The sequence below is a fragment of the Pan paniscus genome, chromosome 14, assembly GCF_029289425.2.
Source record: "Pan paniscus chromosome 14, NHGRI_mPanPan1-v2.0_pri, whole genome shotgun sequence".
Taxonomy (NCBI): domain Eukaryota; kingdom Metazoa; phylum Chordata; class Mammalia; order Primates; family Hominidae; genus Pan; species Pan paniscus.
Genome location: NC_073263.2, coordinates 49,212,148 through 49,234,417, shown reverse-complemented (window position 1 = coordinate 49,234,417; position 22,270 = coordinate 49,212,148). Strand labels below are relative to the sequence as shown.

Here is a 22,270-nt window from a genome sequence, read left to right as displayed (position 1 = left end):
AACCTGCACGTTCTGCACATGAATCCCAAAACCTAAAGTATAATTTTAAAAAAAGTTAAAAAAAAAAGAATGAGTTCAGGAGATCCCTCTATGACCACACTGTCTTCCTTCCTTACTACTCAATTGATGCCTCCGTTAAGAAGGTAAATGCTTTTATCCAATTTATAGAGCTGTTTGAACTTGATGGATATAAATGTAAATGTTTGAATGTTTTTCTCCAATGCCTTTTTCACCTGTGCTTTGTTCAGGCTTCTTTCTCCAGCCATAAATGACATTTTGGGTAGCACCATAGCCCTCAGATCACTTTCAGTTATTCTGTTAATGCAGTCTGTGGGAGGCAGCTTCTGGAATGACCCTCATGTTGGAGAGGCCCATATGGCAGGGAACTCAGGGTCACCTCTGGCCAAGAGGAAGGGAGATACTGAGGCCCTCAGTCTAAGAGCTCATAAGTAATGGAATCCTGCCAAGAACCACATGAATGAGCTTGGAAGTGGATTCTTCCCAGTGGAGCCCTGAGATTACTGTAACCCAAGCTAGCATCCTGATTGCAGCCTGAAGCAGAACACCCAGCTAAGTTGTACCCAGATTCCTGACCCATAGAAACTGAGAGTAAATGTGTGTGGTTTTAAGCCACTACATCTCTTATAAGAGACCAAACTGTGTTAGTCCATTCTGGTATTGCTATAAAGAAATACCTGAGGCTGGGTAATTTATAAGAAAGAAGAGTTTGTTTTGGATCATGGTTCTGCAGGCTGTACAGGAAGTGTGGTGCCAGCATCTGCTCCTGGTGATAACCTCAGGAAGCTTCCAATTATGGTGGAAGGAGAAGGGGAACCAGTATGTCATATAGTGACAGAAGGAGCAAGAGGGAGAGAAAGGAGAGGTCCCAGACTTTTAGACAACTAGATCTTTCTAGAACTAACAGCAAGAACTCACTTATCCCCAAGGGGATGGAGCTAAACTATTCATGAGGGATCCACCCCTATGATCCAGTCACCTCCCACCAGGCCCTACCTCCAACACTGGGAATCACATTTCAACATGAGATTTGGAAGGGACAAACATCCAACCTATATCAATAATGAATGTACTGACCCAGCTTAAAATTTCAACTGGACATCCAATTTAATGATTATTTTCTATCATCCTCCTTTCCCCTTTCTGTCTGTGGTCAGGAGACTTGCAGAGCCTGCCCTTTCATTTCTTCCTCCACCTCTGCTCTTTTGGGTTTCTGTCTCCCTTGGTAGGAGCTGTGGAGGGATATGGAAAGACACAGTGTTTCTTGTCTGACATCTTCATCATTTTTCTGCTGTTACTTTGCTTCTCTGGCTTTGAGTAAATGTCTCTTGGAGAAGCATTCCCCTCTTTCAGGACATATGTGTGAGTGGGTTCTTTGTAGAATGCTTTGGAGCTTCCCCGCAGGTTCCTGATCTTTTCTGATTCCTCTACAGAGTCTCCATCCCAGACAATCCACTCTACAGGTTCTCATTGTTGGGATCCACCTGCCAGCAGGATCTTGCATGGGCATCTGCAAGCTGGCTCAAGTCCAGCTACCTTCAATTTTGTCCATTTTCCGCTGTTCATCTGCCTCCAGCTCTTTCTGCTTTGCTGTTCCTCCCAATTCCAATGGCTGGGTTGAGCAAATAAAACACAGGACACCCAGCTGAATTTGCACTAGATCTTAGCCAAAGGGTCAAGAAGTGATTGATGTCCAGTTAAACTTGAATTTCATATAAACAATGCATGTTTTTTAGTATAAGTAAGTTCCATACATCGTATATTTTATCTGGCAACCCTGTCCCCATGCTCTTGCATTTTTCTCAAATAGACACACAGAGAGATCAGCAAGGCCACTGCCCAGTGAGAGAATAAAATGCTAGTATCACTTCTGGCGGCCAAGTAGAATGATTCTCTTGGCCAGTTGCTTGCTTGACTTGAGATAGGGATCCCAGGGAAGGGTGGGGAAAACTCATAATGAATACTGCATTTCCATTGACTTGTATCCTCCAATGATTTCTTTGATTCTCAGGTTTGCATTTATAGACTAAGAGAGAGATGGGCAGTGAACTTTGAGAGTCTTCCGTGGTGGGTGTCCATCTCTAGTTGTGTGTTATGTGTTGTTTTCTTGGTCTCAGCTTGGGGTAGCTGACTTCAAATTTTGGGAATTAGGAAAAACTCTCTTCCACATCCTGTACATACTACAACACAGCTGCATCAAGGCAATCCCAGACTTTCTCATCTGAAGTTGTGATTGAACTTGCTTTTGTTATTCTAAGTTGTCTCTTGTATTTCAACAGCATGTGGTGTTGGAATATGTCAGTTTCCACATGGTGAAAAAGGTTACCTTGTTTAGCTTCCCTCCCTTTTTCTTGTTTAAATATTTTAAAACAGTTTCTTGCTGCCTGTTTGAGAACTTGAATCTTCATTCAGACATCTGTTCTTGAGCTAGTGAGACTGTTAAGCTCTGATGTACCTGGAGTTCTCTGTGGTGTCGTCTCATACCTCTTCCTAAATTCCCTGAATGTCCTGCAGATGCTCTTTGCCCACAGTGTTGCAAGCACTACCCAGATCCCCCAAAGAGGACTCCGGCATTCACTTCCCAGGCTGCTGACAGCTCACAGCTCAGTCACTTCTAGGGAATCGCCCTGAGGTAAAGGCAACTGCTTCACCCAAGTTTCTGGCCCAAACCTGGGGACAGCCTACACTCTATACCTGGTCACTGGGGAAAGCTGAGAAGCAGATGACACAAAGGCCTGACCACTTCTGACATATTTAGGACAATCTCATGTCAACTTGAGGGTACCTCCGGAGGGTTAGTCTGTGTCCTTTGTTTCAATAGTATTGCTTAATTCCTGAACTGTTCTTTGTTGTTGTTGTTGTTGTTATTAATGTCTTTTATACTAAAATGTCCTTCAAAACTAGCTTGGAAAACACAACAGGATTAAATCCCAAATGTTTCTATTTCAAATGTTGTTTTTTTACTGATTTTTTTTCTCAAAACTAGCTTGAAAACATGACATGCATTACAATATGCTTAAATTTCACATTTTCTGTTAAAAATAGTGTTTTCTACCAGATTTTTACTCAAAAGTTGCTTGAAACTTCACTTCATTTTTATCCCAGCAGGCACTCTGTACTTTTCTGTTAAGAATTCTTTTATTAGATTCTCCCTAAAAATTAGCTTGGAAACATGATTTCATCACAACACATTTAAATCCCCTAGTTTTCAGTGGAATTTGAGTGCATTTTGATGAAAATAATTTTTACAAGCTGGATTTGAGGAAAAAAAATCTAGTATAAAACAACTTTTCAACAGAAAAGTGTTTAAGAGTATTGTGATGATAGTCATATTTCCAAGGTAGTCAGAGATTTCTTATTAGTATTATGTGATTGATTTTCTTGCCTGTTATAATAATTTATGAATAGACTTTATATTTATGAATAAATTCAGTTCAGCATGTTTTGCTTGTGTAGATGTCTAACATTATTTATGACCTGATACCTGTCAAAAGGTTGTCTGTCCTTTGGTGAAACTCTTGCCATCTTGTTCCCACTCTTACCTAGTCCTCTTCATACCCTTAAAAAACATCCTCTGCAGCACACAGATATGTGGTGATATCATCCTCTGATTTAAATTCTTCCCCAGTTTTATGTCATCCAGAAACTGGGTTTGACCCAGTGTTCTGCAGTGCTCTTGGGCCATACATCATCCTCTGCAGCCACATAGGCAGCCACACAGCTGTGGAGGTTGGGGGCCTGGAGCCCCCTTGGATTCAGACTGATAGTTTCTGGTGTATCTAGTTCCAGAGTTTCCAATATAATTCCTCTATAAAAAGGATTCCAGGGATCTTTAAAAAGGCTCCTCTTTCTGTGATATGAGTTGCAAATTTTTTTTCCAGTTTGAATTGCTATATATACAGTACTACAGGACAATTATGGCTGTAACTTCTTTGTTTTTCATTTTAACAGTAACAACAACAGCAAAAACCACAAGGTAAGCAGAACTCGCTAATGCCAGATTTGGAGGAAGTTCACAGCATCTTCCTTTTAGTGTGCCTTCTGATATTTTATGAACTCTAGGGACTTACATGTATGTAAGGGTTGCGATTAGTGAGGGAAACATGGAGATGGGTCAGATATTGTCATTACTTCTTGCAGCCACACGGTGTCACTGTGAACAGTCAGTCATTTTGACAGATTCTGCCAGCCTGCTTCTGGCTCAGGTCTGTGTAAGCCACTGAGAATCTTTAAAGGTTAGTCTTCAGTGGTGTATAACCCACTGTTTCTTTGTCATGTTTAGTAAAGGGTATCACACACTTGAGTTCTTAGGGATACAGCTTTTGACACCCAATTCTTTCTGGCCCATTGAAGTCATTTTCCAAGGCACCAGAAGCCCCAAGAGCACTGTTAACAAACTGACACTGGAGTCTGCTCCTTGCAAAACAATGCCTAGCCAGGCACGATGACTCATGCCTGTAATCCCAGCACTTTGGGAGGCGGAGGCAGACGGATCGCCTGAGGTCGGAAGTTCAAAACCAACCTGACCAACATGGAGAAACCCGGTCTCTACTAAAAACAGACAAACAAACAAACAAAACCAAAATTAGCCGGGCGTGGTGGCGCATGCCTGTAATCCCAGCTATTGTGGAGGCTGAGGCAGGAGAATTGCTTGAACCGGAGAGGTGGAGGTTGTGGTGAGCTGAGATGGTGCCATTGCACTCCAGCCTGGGCAACAAGAGCGAAACTCCATCTCAAAACAAACAAACAACCCAACAAAAAACAACAAAAAACAATTCCTTAGGTCTCTTTGCAAATTTATATTATTAGGGATTGGGCAACTTTTACCCTTTCACCTCTTGCACTATGAAGGGTCTCATTGCATTAACTTTCTTGAAGTTTAGGACTATCTACACTTCCTACCTTAACAAGGTAGGAACCCCAACACCTTCCCTAAAAGTCTTCCCTTCCATGGTGGTTTTCCTTTCATGCTAATTAAGATGAGTTCCTGTCATTCCTTGCTAGATAAGAGAATGACTTTTCATCCTCCTCCAGTCCTTCATGTTTTACTCATTAGCAGAACACTCTCCAATTGATCTTGATCACTTCCTTTGAGAAGTTAATGTCTGTCAAAAGAGAAAAAGATATAAGGATATCATTATTTTATACTTTGATAAACATAACACTTTATAGCTTATTTTTTCCCCTTGTGTTTCAACAAAGTGAAAACGTCTTTAAGAGGGAACCTGATCCATCCCTCCTCACTGGGTGGGGCCTCCCTGCAGGAATTTCAGCAACTGCAGCCAAGGTTATATGGAAAGAACTCGGATCTCTCCCTGGGATGGAGCCCCTCAGGGAGGTGCAGCTGACATCTCTGTGGTTCAGTCAACACAGCCTTGCCAACCTGCTGGCTCTGGAGAGTCCAGGCAGTCTGGACGAGGAAGGGTTCCCCTCAAAACAGCACACCTGCTCTACCCAAAGCAGCCAGACTGCTCCTTCAAGAAGGATTCTGATCCTGTCCCCCAAGACTGGGTGAGACTTCCCAAGAGGGGTCTCCAGACACCTCCTACAGGAGCGTCCAGGCTGACAACGGGTCACTAGCCCCCTGGGATGGAACTCCCAGAGGAAGGAGCAGGCTGCCATCTTTGCTATTTCACAGCCTTCATTGGTGGTACCTCCAGGTAAGGGGAAAACTGAGGCAACTAGGGTCTGGAGCGATCCCCCAAGAAACTGCAGCAGCCCTGTGAAAGAATGGCCTGACTATGAAAAGAAAAACAAACAAATGGAAAGCAACAACATCAACATCAACAAAAAAGACCCCACAAAAACCCCATTTAAAGGTCAGTAGCCTCAAAAACGGAAAGTAGATAAGCCCACAAAGATGAGAAAGAATCAATGCAACAAGGCTGAAAACTCAAAAAGCCAGAGTGCCTCTTCTCCTCTAAATGACCACAGCACCTCTCTGGGAAGGGCACAGAACTGGGCAAAGGCTGAGATGCCTGAATTGACAGAAGTAGGCTTCAGAGAGTGGCTAAAAATGAACTATGCTGAGCTACGGGAGAATGTTGTAACCCAGTGTGAAGAAGCTAAGAATCATGATAGAACAATACAGGAGCTGATAACCAGAATACCCAGTTTAGGGAGAAACATAACTGACCTGATGGAGCTGAAAAACACAACATGAAAAATTCACAGTGCAATCACAGGTATCAATAGCAGAATAGACCAAGTGGAGGAAAGAATTTCAGAACTTGAAGACTGTCTTTCTGAAATACAATAGGCAGACAAGAATAGAGAAAAAAGAATAAAAAGGAATGAACAATGCCTCTGAGAAATATGGGACTATGTAAAAAGACTGAACCTACGACTGATTGAGGTGCCTGAAAGAGACTGGGAAAATGGAACCAAGTTGGAAAACATACGTAAGGATATCATCCAGGAGAACTTCCCCAACCTCACAAGACAGGCCAACATTCAAATTTAAGAAACCCAGAGAACCCCAGTAAGATACCCCATGAGAAGATCTATAATATCATCAGATTCTTGAACATTGAAATGAAAGAAAAAATATTAAGGGTAGCCAGAGCGAAAGGCCAAGCCATCTACAAAGGGAAACCCATCAGACTAATAGCAGACCTCTCAGCAGAAACCCTAGAAGCCAGAAGAGATTGGAAACTAAGGGGACTAATATTCAACATTCTTAAGTAAAATAATTTCTTACTCAGAATTTCATATCCAGCCAAACAAAACTTCATAAATGAAGGAGAAATAAGATCCTTTTCAGACAAGCAAATGCTGAGGGAATCCACCACCACCAGGGCTGCTTTGAAAGAGCTCCTGAAGGAAGCACTAAATATGGAAAGGAAAAGCCATTACCAGCCACTACAAAAACACACGGAAATACACAGACCTGTGACACTATAAAGTAACCACATAAAGAAGTCTGCAAAATAACAAGCTAGCATCATGATGACAGGATCAAATTCACACATAACAATATTAACCTTAAATGTAAATAGGCTAAATGCCCCAAATAAAAGACACAGAATGGCAAGCTGGATAAAGAGTCAAGACCCATCAGTATGCTATTGTCAAGAGACCCATCTCCCATGCCAAGACACACGTAGGCTCAAATTAAAGGAATGGAGGAAAATTTACCAAGCAAATGGAAAACAGAAAAAAGCAGACATTGCAATCATAGTTTCTGACAAACAGACTAAACCAACAAAGATACAAAAAAAGACAAAGAAGGGCATTATATAATGGTAAAGGGTTCAATTCAATAAGAACAGCAAACTATCCTAAATATAATATGCACCCAATACAGGAGCACCCAGATTCATAAAGCAAGTTCTTAGAGACCTACAAAGAGACTTAGCCTCACATACAATAATAGTGGGAGAATTTAACACCCCACTGATATTATTAGAGAGATCATCAAGACAGAAAATTAACAAAGATATTCAGGACCTGAACTCAGCTCTGGATCAAACAGACCTGATAGATATCTACAGAACTTTCCACCCCAAAACAACAGAATATACATTCTTCTCATTGCCACATGGCATCTCCTCTAAAATTGATTACATAATCAGAAGTAAAACACTCCTTAGCAAATGCAAAAGAACTGAAATAATAACAAACAGTCCCTCAGATCACAGCACAATCAAATTAGAACTCAAGAATAAGAAATTCACTCAAAACCACACAACTACATGGAAATTGAACAACCTGTTCCTGAATGACTCCTAAGTAAATAATGAAATTAAGGCAGAAATCAAGAAGTTCTTTGAAACTAATGAGAACAAAGAGACAATGTACCAGATCTCTGGGATGCAGCTAAAGCTGTGGTAAGAGGGAAATTAATAACACTAAATGCTCACATCGAAAAGCTAGAAAGATCTCAAATTAACAACCTAACAACACAACTAAAAGTACTAGAGAATCAAGAGGAAACGAACCCCAAAGCAAGCAGAAGACAAGAAAGAACCAAGATCAGAGTGGAACTGAAGGAGATAGAGACACAAAAACTTCAAAAAATCAACAAGTCCAGGAGATGTTTTTTGGATAAAATAAAATAGATAGACTGCTAGCTAGACTAATAAAGAAGAAAAAAGAGAAGAATCAAATAGACACAATCAGAAATGATAAGGGGGATATTACCACTGACCCCACAGAAATACAAATAACCATCAGTGAATACTATACATACCTTTATGGACATAAACTAGAAAATCTAGAAGACATGAAAACATTCCTGGATGCATACGCCCTCCTGAGACTGAACCAGGAAGAAATTGAATCCCTGAATAGACCAATAACGAGTACTGAAATTGAGGCAATAATAAATAGCTTACCACCACCAACAAAAAAAGCCCAGGACCAGAAAGATTTATAGCTGACTTCTATCAGAGGTACAAAGAAGAGCTGGTACCATTTCCACTGAAACTATTCTAAAAAATTGAAAAGGAAGGACTCCTCCCTAACTCATTTTATGAGGCCAGCATCATCCTTAACAAAACCTGGCAGAGATACAACAACAACAAAAAGAAAACTTCAGACCAATATCCCCAATGAACATTGATCGAAAATCCTCAATAAAGTATTGGCAAACTGAATCCAGCAGCACATCAAAAAGCTTATCCACCATGATCAAGTTGGATTCATCCCCAGGATGCAAGATTGGTTCAACATATGCAAGTCAATAAATGTAATTCATCACATAAACAGAACTAAAGACAAAAACCACTTGATGATCTCCATAGACGCAAAAAAAGGCCTTTGATAAAATTCAACACCCCTTCATGTTAAAAACTCTCAATAAACTAGGTTCTGAAGGAACATACCTCAAAATAATGAGAGCTATTATATGACAAACCCACAGTCAATATTATAGGGAATGGGTGAAAACTGGAAGCATTTCCCTTGAAAACCAGCACAAGGCAAGGATGCCCTCTCAGCACTCCTATTCAACATAGTTTTGGAAGTTCTGGCCAAAGCAATAAGGTAAGAGAAAGAAATAAAGGATATTCAAATAGGGAGAGAGGATGTCAAATTATCTTTGTTTGCAGATGCCATGATACCATATGTAGAAAGTCCAATTGTTTCAGCCCAAAAGCCTCTTAAGCTGATATGCAACTTCAGCAAAGTCTCAGGATACAAAATCAATGTGCAAAAATTGCTGGCATTCACATAAACCAACAACAGGCAAGCAGAGAGCCAAATCGTGAATGAACTCCCATTCATAATTGCTACAAAAAGAATAACATACCTAGGAATACAGCTAACAAGGGAAATGAAGGACCTCTTCAAGGATAACTACAAACCACTGCTCAAGGAAATAAGAGAGGACACAAACAAATGGAAAAACATTCCATGATCATTGATAGGAAGAATCAATATCATGAAAATGGCCATACTGCCTAAAGTAATTTATAGATCCAGTGCAATCCCCATTAAACTACCATTGACATTCTTCACAGAATTAGAAGAAACTATTTTAAAACCCATATGAAACCAAAAAGAGCCCAAATAGTCAACACAATCCTAAGCAAAAAGAACAAAACTGGAGGCATCACACTACTCAACATCAAACTATACTACAAGGCTAGAGTAACCAAAATAGCATGATACTGGTACAAAAACAGACACATAAACCAATGTAACAGAATAGAGAACTCAAGACCACACACTTAAAAATTGTCTGATCGTTAACAAACCTGACAAAAACAAGCACTGGGGAAAGGATTTCCTATTCGATAAATGGTGCTGGGAGAACTGGCTAGCCATATGCAGAAAATTGAAACTGGACCCCTTCCTTACAACTTATACAAAAATTAACCCAAGAAGGATTTAAATGTAAACCCTAAACTGTAAAATCCCTAGAAGAACATCTAGGCAATACCATTCAGGACATAGGCACGGGTGAAGATTTCATGACAAAAACACCAAAAGCAACTGCAAACAAAAGCAAAAATTGATAAGTGGGATCTAATTAAGCTAAAGAACTTCTACACAGCAAAAGAAACCATAATCAGAATGAACAGACAGCCTAAAGAGTGGGAGAAAATTTTTGTGATCTATTTATCTGATGGAGGTATAATATCCAGAGTCTGCAAGGAACTTAAACAAATTTACAAGAAAAAAAAAACCCATTAAAAAGTGGGCAAAGGACATGAACAGACACGTCTCAAAAGAAGACATTCATGCAGCCAACAAACATATGAAAAAAAGCAAATGCAAATCAAAACAACAATGAAATACCATTTCATGCCTGTCAGAATGGTGATTATTAAAAAGTCTGGAAACAACAGATGCTGGTAAGGATGCAGAGAAAAAGGAATGATTTTACACTGTTGGTGGGAGTGTCAATTAGTTCAACCATTGTGGAAGACAGTGTGGCGATTCCTCAAAGACCTAGAGGCAGAAATACAATTTGTCCCAGCAATCCCATTACTGGGTATATACCCAAAGGAATATAAATCATTCTATTATAAAGATACATGCACACGTATGTTCACTGCAGCACTATTCACAATAGCAAAGACATGGGATTAACCCAAATGCCCATCAATGATAGACTGGATAAAGAAAATGTGGTACATATACACCATGGAATACTATGCAGCCATAACAGGGAATGTCCTTTGCAGGGACATGGATGGAGCTGGAAGCTGTTATCCTTAGCAAACTAACACACAAACAGAAAACCAAACACCGCATGTTCTCACTTTTATAAGTGGGAGCTGAACGATGAGAACACATGGACACATGACGGGGGACAACACACACTGGGGCCTGTTTGGGGTGGGGGTTGGGGAGTGAGAGCATCACGAAGAATAGCTGAGGAACGCTGGGCTTAATACCTAGGTGATGGGTTGATCTGTGCAGCAAACCACCATGATACACATTTACCTATGTAAAAAGCCTGCACATCCTGCACATGTACCCCGAAACTTAAAAGTTGAAGGAAAAAAAAAGAATCATTTATGGAGCTTGTTTAAAATGCACGTGCCTGGGCCATACTGAGAATTTTATTTCAAGTCTGTTTATGCGTATTTAAAACCCCTCTGCTAAGTCTGATGAACACATATCCACAATTAAGAACTATGACTTAATGTCATGAGACTATATTTGTCCTTGATTTATTTTCATATCAATGTGAAGATATAATGAGACAGAGTTCTGTTAAAACCAAGAATTCTTCAGAAATGAATGTGAGCAGTGACAAAACATCAGAATAGTGAGAAATGGTAAGACTATGCAACTGTTTCACATCGCAGCATGTGCCCAACTAGAATATAAGGTGCCATCCATGACAACCCAACATGACAGCCCAATGTCCTCCAGGCTATGCTGTTTGTTGGAAAAAATCAAGAACGTAGGCTATAACCCAAGAGTTTCTGACATACCATTCAGGCTGAGGAAGACCCAGAAACTTCTGGGCCATGTAAGCCACAGCCACAGCCTCATCAGCAAGCACCAAAAGCACTCCGGAGGCGGGAGTAATACTGGTGGCAAGCATCACCACAGGATCAACTTTGACAAACCTCATCTAGGTTCCTTTGGGAAAGTTGGTATAAGGGTTACCACTTAAAGAGGAACCAGAGCTCCTGCTCAAATGCCAACCCTGATAAATTGTGGACTTTGGTCAGTGTACAGACACAGGTGAATGCTGCTAAGGACAAAACTGGAGCTGCTCCCACCATTGATGTGGTGTGATCAGGCTACTACAAAGTTCTGGAGTTCTGGGAAACGGAAATCTACCAAAGCAACCTGTCATCATGAAGGCCAAATTCTTCAGCAGAAGAGCTGAGGAGAGGATTAAGGGTGTTGGAGGTGGGGCTTGAGTCCTGGTGGTATGAAACCACATGGATGGAGGTTTGTTAAATGCTAACAACTGCTACAAAAAAAAAAACAACAAAAACCCAAAATATGAAGTTAAATCCAGGTACTGTGATTGCTCACCTGATTTTTGGTTCTTGTGATGGTGCTTTCCCGTGTGCAGATAGTTGTTAAAATTTGGAGTTCCAGCAGTGGGGAGATGAATGGTGTGGCTTCTATTCCTCCATCTTGCTGCACCCTCTGTGGTTTGGTTTTTTAAAATTAGTTTTGGAAAGTTCTTGGCCATTATGTCTAAAAAGGTTGGTTCAACATATGCAAGTCAATAAATGTACTCCAATTACATGTATGTTAGAAAGCTTGGTATTATCCCATGTGCCTCTCACATTGTGTTTTCCCCCCACATTCTTCTCTCTCCATTCTCCAGTATGAATAATTTAATTGACAGTATTCAAATTCATGCATCCTTTCCTTTGATGTTCAATTTGCTATTAAGCCTTTCCAATTTATTCTTAATTTCAGATACTATGTTTTTCAATCTTAGGATATATGTGAATTAGTTTTTAGGGATTTCACTTCTCTTTTGAAGTTCTCCATATTTTTGTTCGTTTTGTTCATCTTTTACTCCCATTTATTTAACCTACTTACAGGTTAATTTAGTCTATAAGAGTCAATTTAAAGTCATTTTATTCTAATTCCAATAACTTTTTAATCTGTTGGTTTCCTTTCATTGACTGTTTCTTAACTTTCTGTTTATCAGTCATATGTTACTTATTTCACATCTCATACTTTTTTATGGTGTGCTGGATACTGCATTTAATAAACTTTTAAATTTTAGAATAGCTTTAGATTTGCAGAAAAATTGTGAAATTGTGTGGAGAGTTTCCACATACCCCTGTGAGAAAACATTTAAATGGTCCATTTTCAAGGCATGATAAATCTTATGTACTGGCAACCAGCCTGTGGATGTGACAAACCACACGGCTCATGCACCTAGAAAGTCACAATAAGTGGACAGAATGTAGAGGTGGGTTAGCCCATAAAAGGGAAAAAAGTTTCATTATTGGGAAATCAAAACTTAAGTAGGGAAAGGGACTGGGGTATAATCTTATAAGGGGGATAATGAAACCTGGGTGACATCCAGGAAGATTTTAATCCCATAGCACTCTACCATTGAGGACCTGGGGGAGAGACTTGCATGCTAGGAGATAAATTACCTGCTGTAACTGCTTCAGATGTGCCTGCCTACCAGACACCTGATCTTCCAAGATCACCATTAAAAGACTTGCTTCCACTGTTCTTTGTGTCTCTGAGTCCAGAGACACAGTTTGGATTGTTAAATGTGTTTCTCACGCCCCACATCCAGTTTTTCCTCTTATAAATATCTTACATTAGTATGGTATGTTTGTTATAATTAATGAGCCAACATTAATATAGGCATACCGCAAAGATATTACAAGTTTGGTTTCGGACTACCACAATAAAGTGAATATCACAATAACGTGAGTTACACATTTTTTTGGTTCCCAGTGAATATAAAAGTTATGTTTTCACTATACTGTAGTCTATTAAGTGTGCAATGGCATTATGTACATGCAATGTACATACCTTAGTTAAAAAATACTTCATGACTATAAAATGCTGACACAGAGATATGAAGTGAGCACATGCTGTTGGAAAAATGATATCAATAAATTTGCTTGATGTAGGGTTGCCACAGACCTTCATTTCATAAAAACTGTAGTGTCTGCAAACTGCAATAAAGCAAAGTGCAATAAAAAGAAATATGCCTGTATTATTAACTAAAATCCATACTTCATTCAGATATCCTTAGTTTTTACCTAATGTTCTTCTTTTGTTCTAGCATCCCACCCAGGATACTACATTACATTTAGATGCCATATCTTCTTATACTTTGTTTGGTGGACAGTTTCTGACTTTCCTTGTCATTAATGACTTGAAAACCTTGAGTATTGATTACACATTTTGTATAATATTCCTTAATTGGAAATTGTTTTCTTTGCAATTAGGCCAGGGTATGCATTTTTGGGAGGAAGGATTTTAATCCTTCTTTGGGTCATAGTCCGGATCACTTTCCTCATCTCCTTCTTGTTCTCCTTCCTCATCTGCTTCTTCACCTTCTTCATCATAATCATCATCATCCATCTTCAATAGCTTCTCCAGTAAAGTATAACACTGATCCTGAGATTATATGTTCAGGTAAAAAGTGACCAGTTTCGAAGTCTGCAGCAAGGATTGTTTTAGCATCATCATCCCGATCTCCGCTCTCAGAAACTTCAGGAGGGGCAAAAAATTTAAAGAAAGAGTCATTGGAAACTGTTTTAGTCACAGTACTAACTGTCCCACGTCCCTTGTGTTTCTGCTTCTTCTTAATGGTTTTCAAAGTGACATTCTTTCCTTTTTTCCAATCTATCTGGCACCCTGTAAAACCCATAATTTCTGGTCCATCAAAATAAAAGGGATCAGAATCATCTGGTTCTGACCTCATGCTATACGTCTTTGTCAGCACTTCATTTGTAAAATATTCATTGTCTTCAAAGTGAAATTCTAAGACAAAACTCATGGGCTGGCAAGCATCTGAGAACTTCACTTTAATATCTTTCAAGTGCTTCAGAATAGGTTCATCATGCTCCTGAAGCATATCACTGAGCAAGTCAACATTCTTAAAAACAGTTAACCGAAATTCAGGAATTCCTTTGGAATCTTCTTTTTCTTCATCTTTTTTCTCATCTTTAATCATGGCCTTTTCTTTCAACTCCTCTGAGATCTCATCTTCTTCATCTGGTTTCCATTCTTCTTCTGTAGGTTCGTAATTGCATTAATAATCTCCAATTGCTTATCAAATAGAGGCTGACAGAGAACAGCATACTTCCTTTCAAGATTGTGAACTTCCTCATTGAATTTGGCTTCTATCTGTGCACATTTAACTTACAGGTGTTTGAGAGCATTCACTTGTTTTTTAACTACCCTAGGCAGGCTTTCAATGTATCCTGTTGGTGTTTCTATTAGACCATCAAGTCTTTCTTGAAGGGCTGCAAGAATCTGAGGATTTTGCATCATCTGAACAGTTAGCTGATGTGCTTTGATTTCTGTTTCTTCACCAGTTCCTTCTTCTACTTTTTCAGCGTCATCCAAATCTTGATCAAGTTCAGACTGTTCTTTGTTGTCAATGTCTGCCATGTTGTAAGAACTCCAAATATTGGCAGCTAGTATGGGGAGCCAGGCAGCCAGAGCAGCGCAGGCAGTGACTCAGGGTTGCAGCGGTGGCTCCATGAGCAGATGGCGCCAAAAAAGCCATCACACATTTTCAAGATTGGTTTCTAGATACAGTAGTGACAACTGATTAGGTAACTTTCACCACTAAAATTTTCAAATATAGTAAATAATAATCCATTGCACATTTCTAAATCACTGAGAGTAAGTTTCAAGTGTTCTCACCACAAAACATGACAAGTACTTGAGGTCATGACTATGTTAATTAGGTTGATTTAATTATTTCTCACTGTATTCATAAATCATAGCATCACATTGTACTCCATAAATATATACAACTATAATTTGTTAAACTACAATAAAAATAAAGATTAAAAAAATCAACCTGTTTTTTAAGGTCATATGAATGGCTTTTTCTGATTCTTTCCTGAGAACTTTTTTTTAATAGGAAGAGAACTCAAGGATACAGTACGTGGAATCCAGGAAGGATAACATGGACACACAGGAAGGGTTATGGCAGGGAAAGAATGTAGATACAATCTAGAAGGTTGGGTTGACACAGTCACATTTCTCCTACTCAGATATTTCACTTGGGTCAGCCAGTGTGAACTGCCAGTTTAACATGTGGAGAAAGTAGAACAGTGCATGTTTCAACCTCCACCATCTTATGAGGCTGCAAATCTTGGTTCCTTTATTTTACCTATTCTCTGTGGGTTACCTACCTGGGGACTGAGCCACATGCATTATTCCCTACTTCCTAAGAGCCACACTGATCTCCCTCTTTTTCTATCTTTGAGAATTTTCCTTAGACGTCAAGGTCAAGTTGCAAGGGGGAGCTGTAATTGTTCTGGTTTGGTATCCTTGGGTTAAGAGGGAGTAAGGAACAGTTGTCAAAGCACCCTTCTTTCTTTTGATCACAGGTGATCCTATGCTGAGAGGAGTATGGTATGTTTTATAAGCTTTTCAAGAAGTGGCAAAACCAGGCAGTGAGAAAGCAAACCTCTTCTCTTTAGTGCAAAGTGTAGAGGGGCCATGATAATGCTTAGAGCATGATGCAATACATTATAAGCACTCAATAGCTATTAGTTGGGTGAATCAAGTGCTGTGGGTTTCTTCCCTCTTACTTGTCTTTATGGCACCTTATTACTCTTTGGGTATCTGTAACTGATGCTGATGATGTCTACTGATGTCCTGATGTCCCTCAGTAACTTCTAAACTTTTCCCAGTGTTTTTCTTCTCTGAAACACTCTGGCATTTGAAGGTCTTACAATTCAATCTAACCCAAGTTACATACCACCTTGAACTTTTGTTGTGTCTCATAAGTTAGGTAGCGTCTATCTGGAAAATAGAGAGGCACATCATTGGGGCCACCACTGCTTTCCCACCCTATTTTGACCAAAGAGTGTCCAAGGAGGTCCTATCTTCAGAAACCAGCAAGAGCCTTAGTAGGGAACATATAAATGAAGTGGTCACTGCTTAAGGGAGTTTCCTGGCCTGCTTTAGAGTTAGACTTTTGTCCTTTCCCATTCTTTTCTGAAGAATGGTAGAAACTCCAGTTGGAGAAGAAACCAGGTTTCTATCCACTCTATGCTATTTTTAAATTTGGTTTACAGCAGAGAGAAGGATGTCTGCTTACTCTTACAAGAAGGACTCTATCTACACAGAAGGGTACTTCCTGAGCCTATATAAAGGTTTCTCAATATGTTAGGTGCTAAGCAGAGAGGTGGAGCCTGTGAAATATAGCTTTTATAAAACAAAGGGACTAAGAAGCCCATTTGGAGGAATTCTTTGGCCCAAACTGCAGAGCCATAGGAAAATTGAAGTCATTCTTTAATTATGGAAGCCCTATTTAGGGGTTTTCAATGTGTGGTCAGAGCTTATATCAGAATCATCAGGGAGAAGTTATTTAAAATGCTGATTCCTGGTCAACTCTTTGCCAGCTGAATTAGAATCTCTAGGGTTGGGGCTAGGAAAATCTATGTTGTAAACTAATTTCCCTTATAATTCTTCTAAGTCACTAAATAATGAGTGCTCTAGGGGCTGTCCTTTAAATTTTATACTCTAAACTTGAAGAAAACACTCTCTGTTTGTTATATTGATAATTTTAATGTTATTTTTGGCTTAAATAGTGTGGTAGGCAGAATTCTAAGATGATGCCCAATGACTCACCCCTTGTAAAACTCTTTTTTCTTGACTATGGGTGGATCCCGTAGCTTGTGTCTAATCAGTAGACCATAGCAAAAATGATGGAATATTACTTTTTGGATTATGTTACCTTATATAGCAAAGGTAAAGGAATTTTACAGATGTAATTAAACCCCCTAATTAGTTCACTTTAGGTTAACCAAAAGGGAAATTACTTTGGTAGGCCTGACCTAATCAGTTGAGCCTTTTAGACGAGGGTCTAGAGGTAGAGAGAAAAGAAGCAGAGATGTCTTCCTGCTGGATTTAAGGAAACAAACTGCCACATTGTGGAGAGGGTCATACGGCAGGGAACATGTGCAGCCTCTAGGAGAGAGAGATCCTCAGTCCTGCAATCCTAAGACTTGGATCCTGTCAGTAACCAGTGAGCTTGGAAGAGGAGCTCAGCCTCAGATTGCAGCACCAGCTGACATCTTGAGGCAGCCATGTGACACCCTGAGCTGAAGACCCAGTGAAGATGTGTTGGGATTGTGTGTACTTAGACTTGTGGAAACTGTGAAGTAATAAATGTATATTTTCTTCTGCTGATGTTTGTTATACAGTAATAGAAAATTCATGCACATAGTAGAGAATAAAATGTCTTATTTTTCAAGAATTGTGAATTACATATAATCTTCCCAGTTGCTTTGACATCTATAGCAACATTGGGGTCCTGGTACCTGTTGGGGAATAGGAAATCTTTCCAAAAGCTACATGGGAACAAATTGTTTTAAGAGCATCAGTTTACATATGTTCAACATCCATACATACTCTTTTCTGTGATCTATTGTCTTGGAAAGGAGCCTGCAATTCAGGAAGCCACGTGCATCCTTCTCTTCTGCCTTTGTTTTCACTTTCCAAAAGAAAGGCATAAATTCACACCTCTGAAATCTTACCACAGTGAATAGTTCAGGGGTATAAAAATCTCCAATCCAATGAAAAATATCAGTTATGATAACGATTTCACTGATTAAAGGATTTTATGACTTTCTCTGTCTTTTACATATTTCTGTGGGGTGAAAACTGTGGCATTAGAAATGGTATTTCAGCTTCTGTGGCAATGCTCCAAACTCAAATATATTGTAAAGTAGGGTAGCAGAAGTGATGACATTTTCTTATATCCCCTACTTGTCAATGACTGCAATACTTCCTGGGGAGAGGCACATGAGAGGAGAGAGAAGGGAATATGCTCCATTCTCTCTTCACTTCAGGATGCAGTCACAGAGCAGCTCCTACCTGGTATGTGACAGTGCTCACGACAGAAGGAAGAGACATAGCAGTAAAACGTGGTTGCTCCTAAAGATTCTTGGAAATATTGAAGATCAGAGAAGCCTTATTTTGTCCAGGTAGCAACCTCATGGAAAAGGTCTGTTTCAATATATATATCTATGTTAGAATTCAGAAGTGAGATGCTTGTTACAAGAACATGTGTTAACAGTTACTTAGATTGAAAAACGAGGACAGACTTTTTCTAATAGAAAGCAAATCCAATTTGATTGATTGGTTTTGTAATGACAACTGGCTTTGCGTGGTGGATACCTCCATAAGTTGACAGAGCTGAGTCTGCAGTTATGAGGTTTGGATGCATATATTGAATGATCAGATAAAAATATGTTATCAGCTGGGTGTGGTGGCTCACGCCTGTAATCCTAGCACTTTGGGAGGCCGAGGTGGGCAGATCACCTGAGATCAGGAGTTTGAGACCAGCCTGGCTAACATTGTGAAACCCCGTTTCTACTAAAAATGCAAAAAATTAGCCAGGTACGGTGGCTCGCGCCTGTAATCCAAGCTACTTGGGAGGCTAAAGCAGGAGAATTGCTTGAACCCAGGAGGTGGAGGTTGCAGTGAGCCGAGATCATGCCATTGCACTCCAGCTTGGGCAACAAGAGTCAAACTCTGTCTCAAAAAAAAAAAAAAAAGTTATCAAAAATATTTTTTGTAAGGAGTATTATAATTAACAATATTTTGATTTTCCAAATTCATTCTATATTAGATTACACAAAATGTTTTCACATAGAGTAGCAGGTATATATATTTGTTGATAAGCCTCAGTAAAGCCATTTAAAAAATAATTCTCAGAAATTAAGTGAATGAGTATAGTGACTAGATAATGAATAATTTTAAAACTCAGTTATTTACAATTCTTAGGTTTTGACAAAATTAAAGGAGAATCTAATTGAGTTGTCAGCCAATAAAACATTAAAATAATTTTTGACAGATTGCAATATAATTTTTGGCATTTAAGTCAGAAGCAAAATTTTTTTCATTCTAATTTACTTACCTATGTGAAGAATTTTTTAATTGCTTACATCTATAAAAATGAAAAAAGAGTAATGGATTTGATTTTGAAAGAGTTTGAATAGGTGACTAATAATATCAGAATTTGACTTTGTGGGGAAAGTAAATTGAAAAATATAAGTTCTGGAGCAAAAAGGAATGATGTAAGTTTTCTAACTATCAAAGAAAACTTATTTAGGTCATTTTAAAGCATATGATAGCTTGTCTTATGACTAGATATTTTACCCAATTTGGCATGTTTGAAAGAATGATGGAATAGTTTTATTTAAATGGTTGATTTTTACAATGTGCTGCAAATGACAACTTTTGAACATTTTAAGGCATAAAATGGAAAGTTTTAGCTGTTCACTTTAACAATTTAGAGGATACCTCTAGTTTCTCAAAATTATTTTAGGATATATACAGTTAAAAAATGTGAAGGCCATTGATTGCCTTAGTCAACAATAGTCTAAGGAATACTGGGTGAATTCCAGACCTCAGAGGCTTACAACAATGTGGATTTGTTTCTCGTTCATCTTACTTGTGCCTCTCCTCCATGCTTCAGGCCAAAGAGATGCCTACCTGGGACGTGACTGTGTTCTTGGCAGAGGTGAAAGACATAGAGGTCACATGTGGTCACTTTCAAAGCTTAAGCTTGGAAATGGTGCCATGATTTTCATCCCATTTTCCGGACCAAAGCAACCCACATGGCCAGGCCTGACATCAATGGAGCAGAAAGCAAAATCATCCCACTGGAAGGATCAGCAAATAATTGGGAATAAAAATAAAAACTACCACAATGATCTACAGAATTACAGACACTTATAATAGGGTAAAATATGGAAATGCACAGTAAAAACGAAGTTGCATAAAAGAGAAAAATCAAGAGGGGCCTCAATATAAAAATAGAGGTACAAGGACAAAATTTAGTGTGTTATTAAGAAGATAGACTTTTGCTTATTTGGAACAACTTGTTTTCTGACTCATTTGAAATAATTTTAGTTGCAGTCATTTAAATGCTTCATGGAACAGAGCTTTAAGGCTGCTGACATATATGTGCCTCAAGTCCAATCAATAGCAATTTTTTTCATCTGAACCCTTACGAAATTTGATGTCTTGTGTTGGCAGGTTTGTTTCATCTTTATCTTTCCAGTAAGTACAGCTTCACCACTTGCCATTTGTGAAATGATTTGTTCGTCTATTTGGAAACAGAATGTTAAAAGTTTGTCAGGGAAAACGATAAGAAAACAAACCCTGTTTTGAAATCTTAAAAGTTTCCCAGTGTAAGAAACTTCGTAGAAACCTTCTGGAACTCTAAGATGAGAACTCGAAGGATCAGCCAGTCAGTCAGCCAACTCTGACTGCCAGTCTGTAACATAAATGCTTCCAATATTCAAAGCTGTTCTGTCAATTGATATATTTTAATGTGGAATCTCACCTCCTACAACTGTATTGGGAGTTTTTGAAACATGAAAATTTCATATGTAAGCTCCCAGAATTATTATGTGTTTAACATATTTAAACATTTTTTTCCCTTAAATTTCAATCTGGAGTAGTAAAAAGATTGATACATTGTGGTTTAAAGAGAGTTTAGGAAAAACATTTATGAGCCATTATCTCTTTATTCTCTTTTACTCCCCATAAACTTATTTCATAGCCACTATAATGTACTGTGAGGCATTATATATTGATTATAAAAGACCCTTTCCCTTTGGAATACTACATGCAAAATACTTAGCATTTTTGCCAGATATACAGTAAATACTCAATAAATGTTAGCTATTAAAAACAATAAACACATTCCCAACAGTTTGATGGGATGGGGGAGAATGGTTAGGCAACTGTTGGCCAGAGGGAAAAAACTTTATTTTTTAAAGGAGTTTAGGGTGTCTGTATTATTTTTTACATCGGCAAATAAAATTGTATATGTCATGTACATTGTGATGTTTCGAAATATGTTACATTGTGGAATGGCTAAATCAAGCTAATTAGTATATGCATTATCTCACATAGTTATTTTTTTTTTTTGGTGAGAACACTTAAAAATCTCTCAGTGTTTTTCAAGAATACAATATATCATTGTTGGCTGTAGTCACCATGTTGTACATTATACCTCTTTTAAACCTTATTTCAAAAAGTTATTTTCTTTTTTAGTATGTAGAGCAATGGGTGTGTTAGTGAATAGTTTAAGAGGGTTGACTTAGTAAGTTCAATCAGAAAGGGTAGGTGAGCAGCAGGATTCTCAGGATCAATTGTGTTTGTGGTTCTTTTTCTCTGATGATTTCTTAGACCTTTTACTGGTGATCTGAGTGTCATCTCAATGTTTTGCACTTTATTCTGGAAATTCTTCCCACAGATCTAGAAATAGGAACATTTTATTTGTTCTGATTTATAACGGCAGTCAAATAATTATGCCTGTTAATCATCTTTTACTATTTTATCCATTAGTAAGCACAATATAACTGTATGTAACTTTTTATCTAAGTGAAATCTCAAATAGTTTTAACTACTCTTGTTTTCAGAATTAGTGGACTGGAGTTAGGATTCTTTAACGCTATTCTGAAAACAAACTGGACCCTTTTTTTTTTTTTTGCCTGAAAGGTGATCAACCTAGCAAATGCAAGCTCAATAATTCCTTCCTGAAATAGTCAATTTGAATGCAAAGTTAGTTTTTAAGAGTTTGTCTGTAAATGCTGGCATAGCACAATTAAAAGGAAAAGGTATGAATTTGAGAAGTTGG

At 38.6% G+C, this 22,270-nt stretch overlaps 2 pseudogenes; one reads left to right on the top strand and one right to left on the bottom strand.

Moving 5' to 3' along the window:
- Positions 1 to 11,257: 11,257 nt before the first annotated feature.
- LOC106635427 (large ribosomal subunit protein uL15-like) lies at positions 11,258 to 11,861 on the top strand (annotated as a pseudogene).
- Positions 11,862 to 13,809: 1,948 nt separating this feature from the next.
- Positions 13,810 to 15,097, bottom strand: LOC100981717 (nucleosome assembly protein 1-like 1; annotated as a pseudogene).
- Positions 15,098 to 22,270: the final 7,173 nt, after the last annotated feature.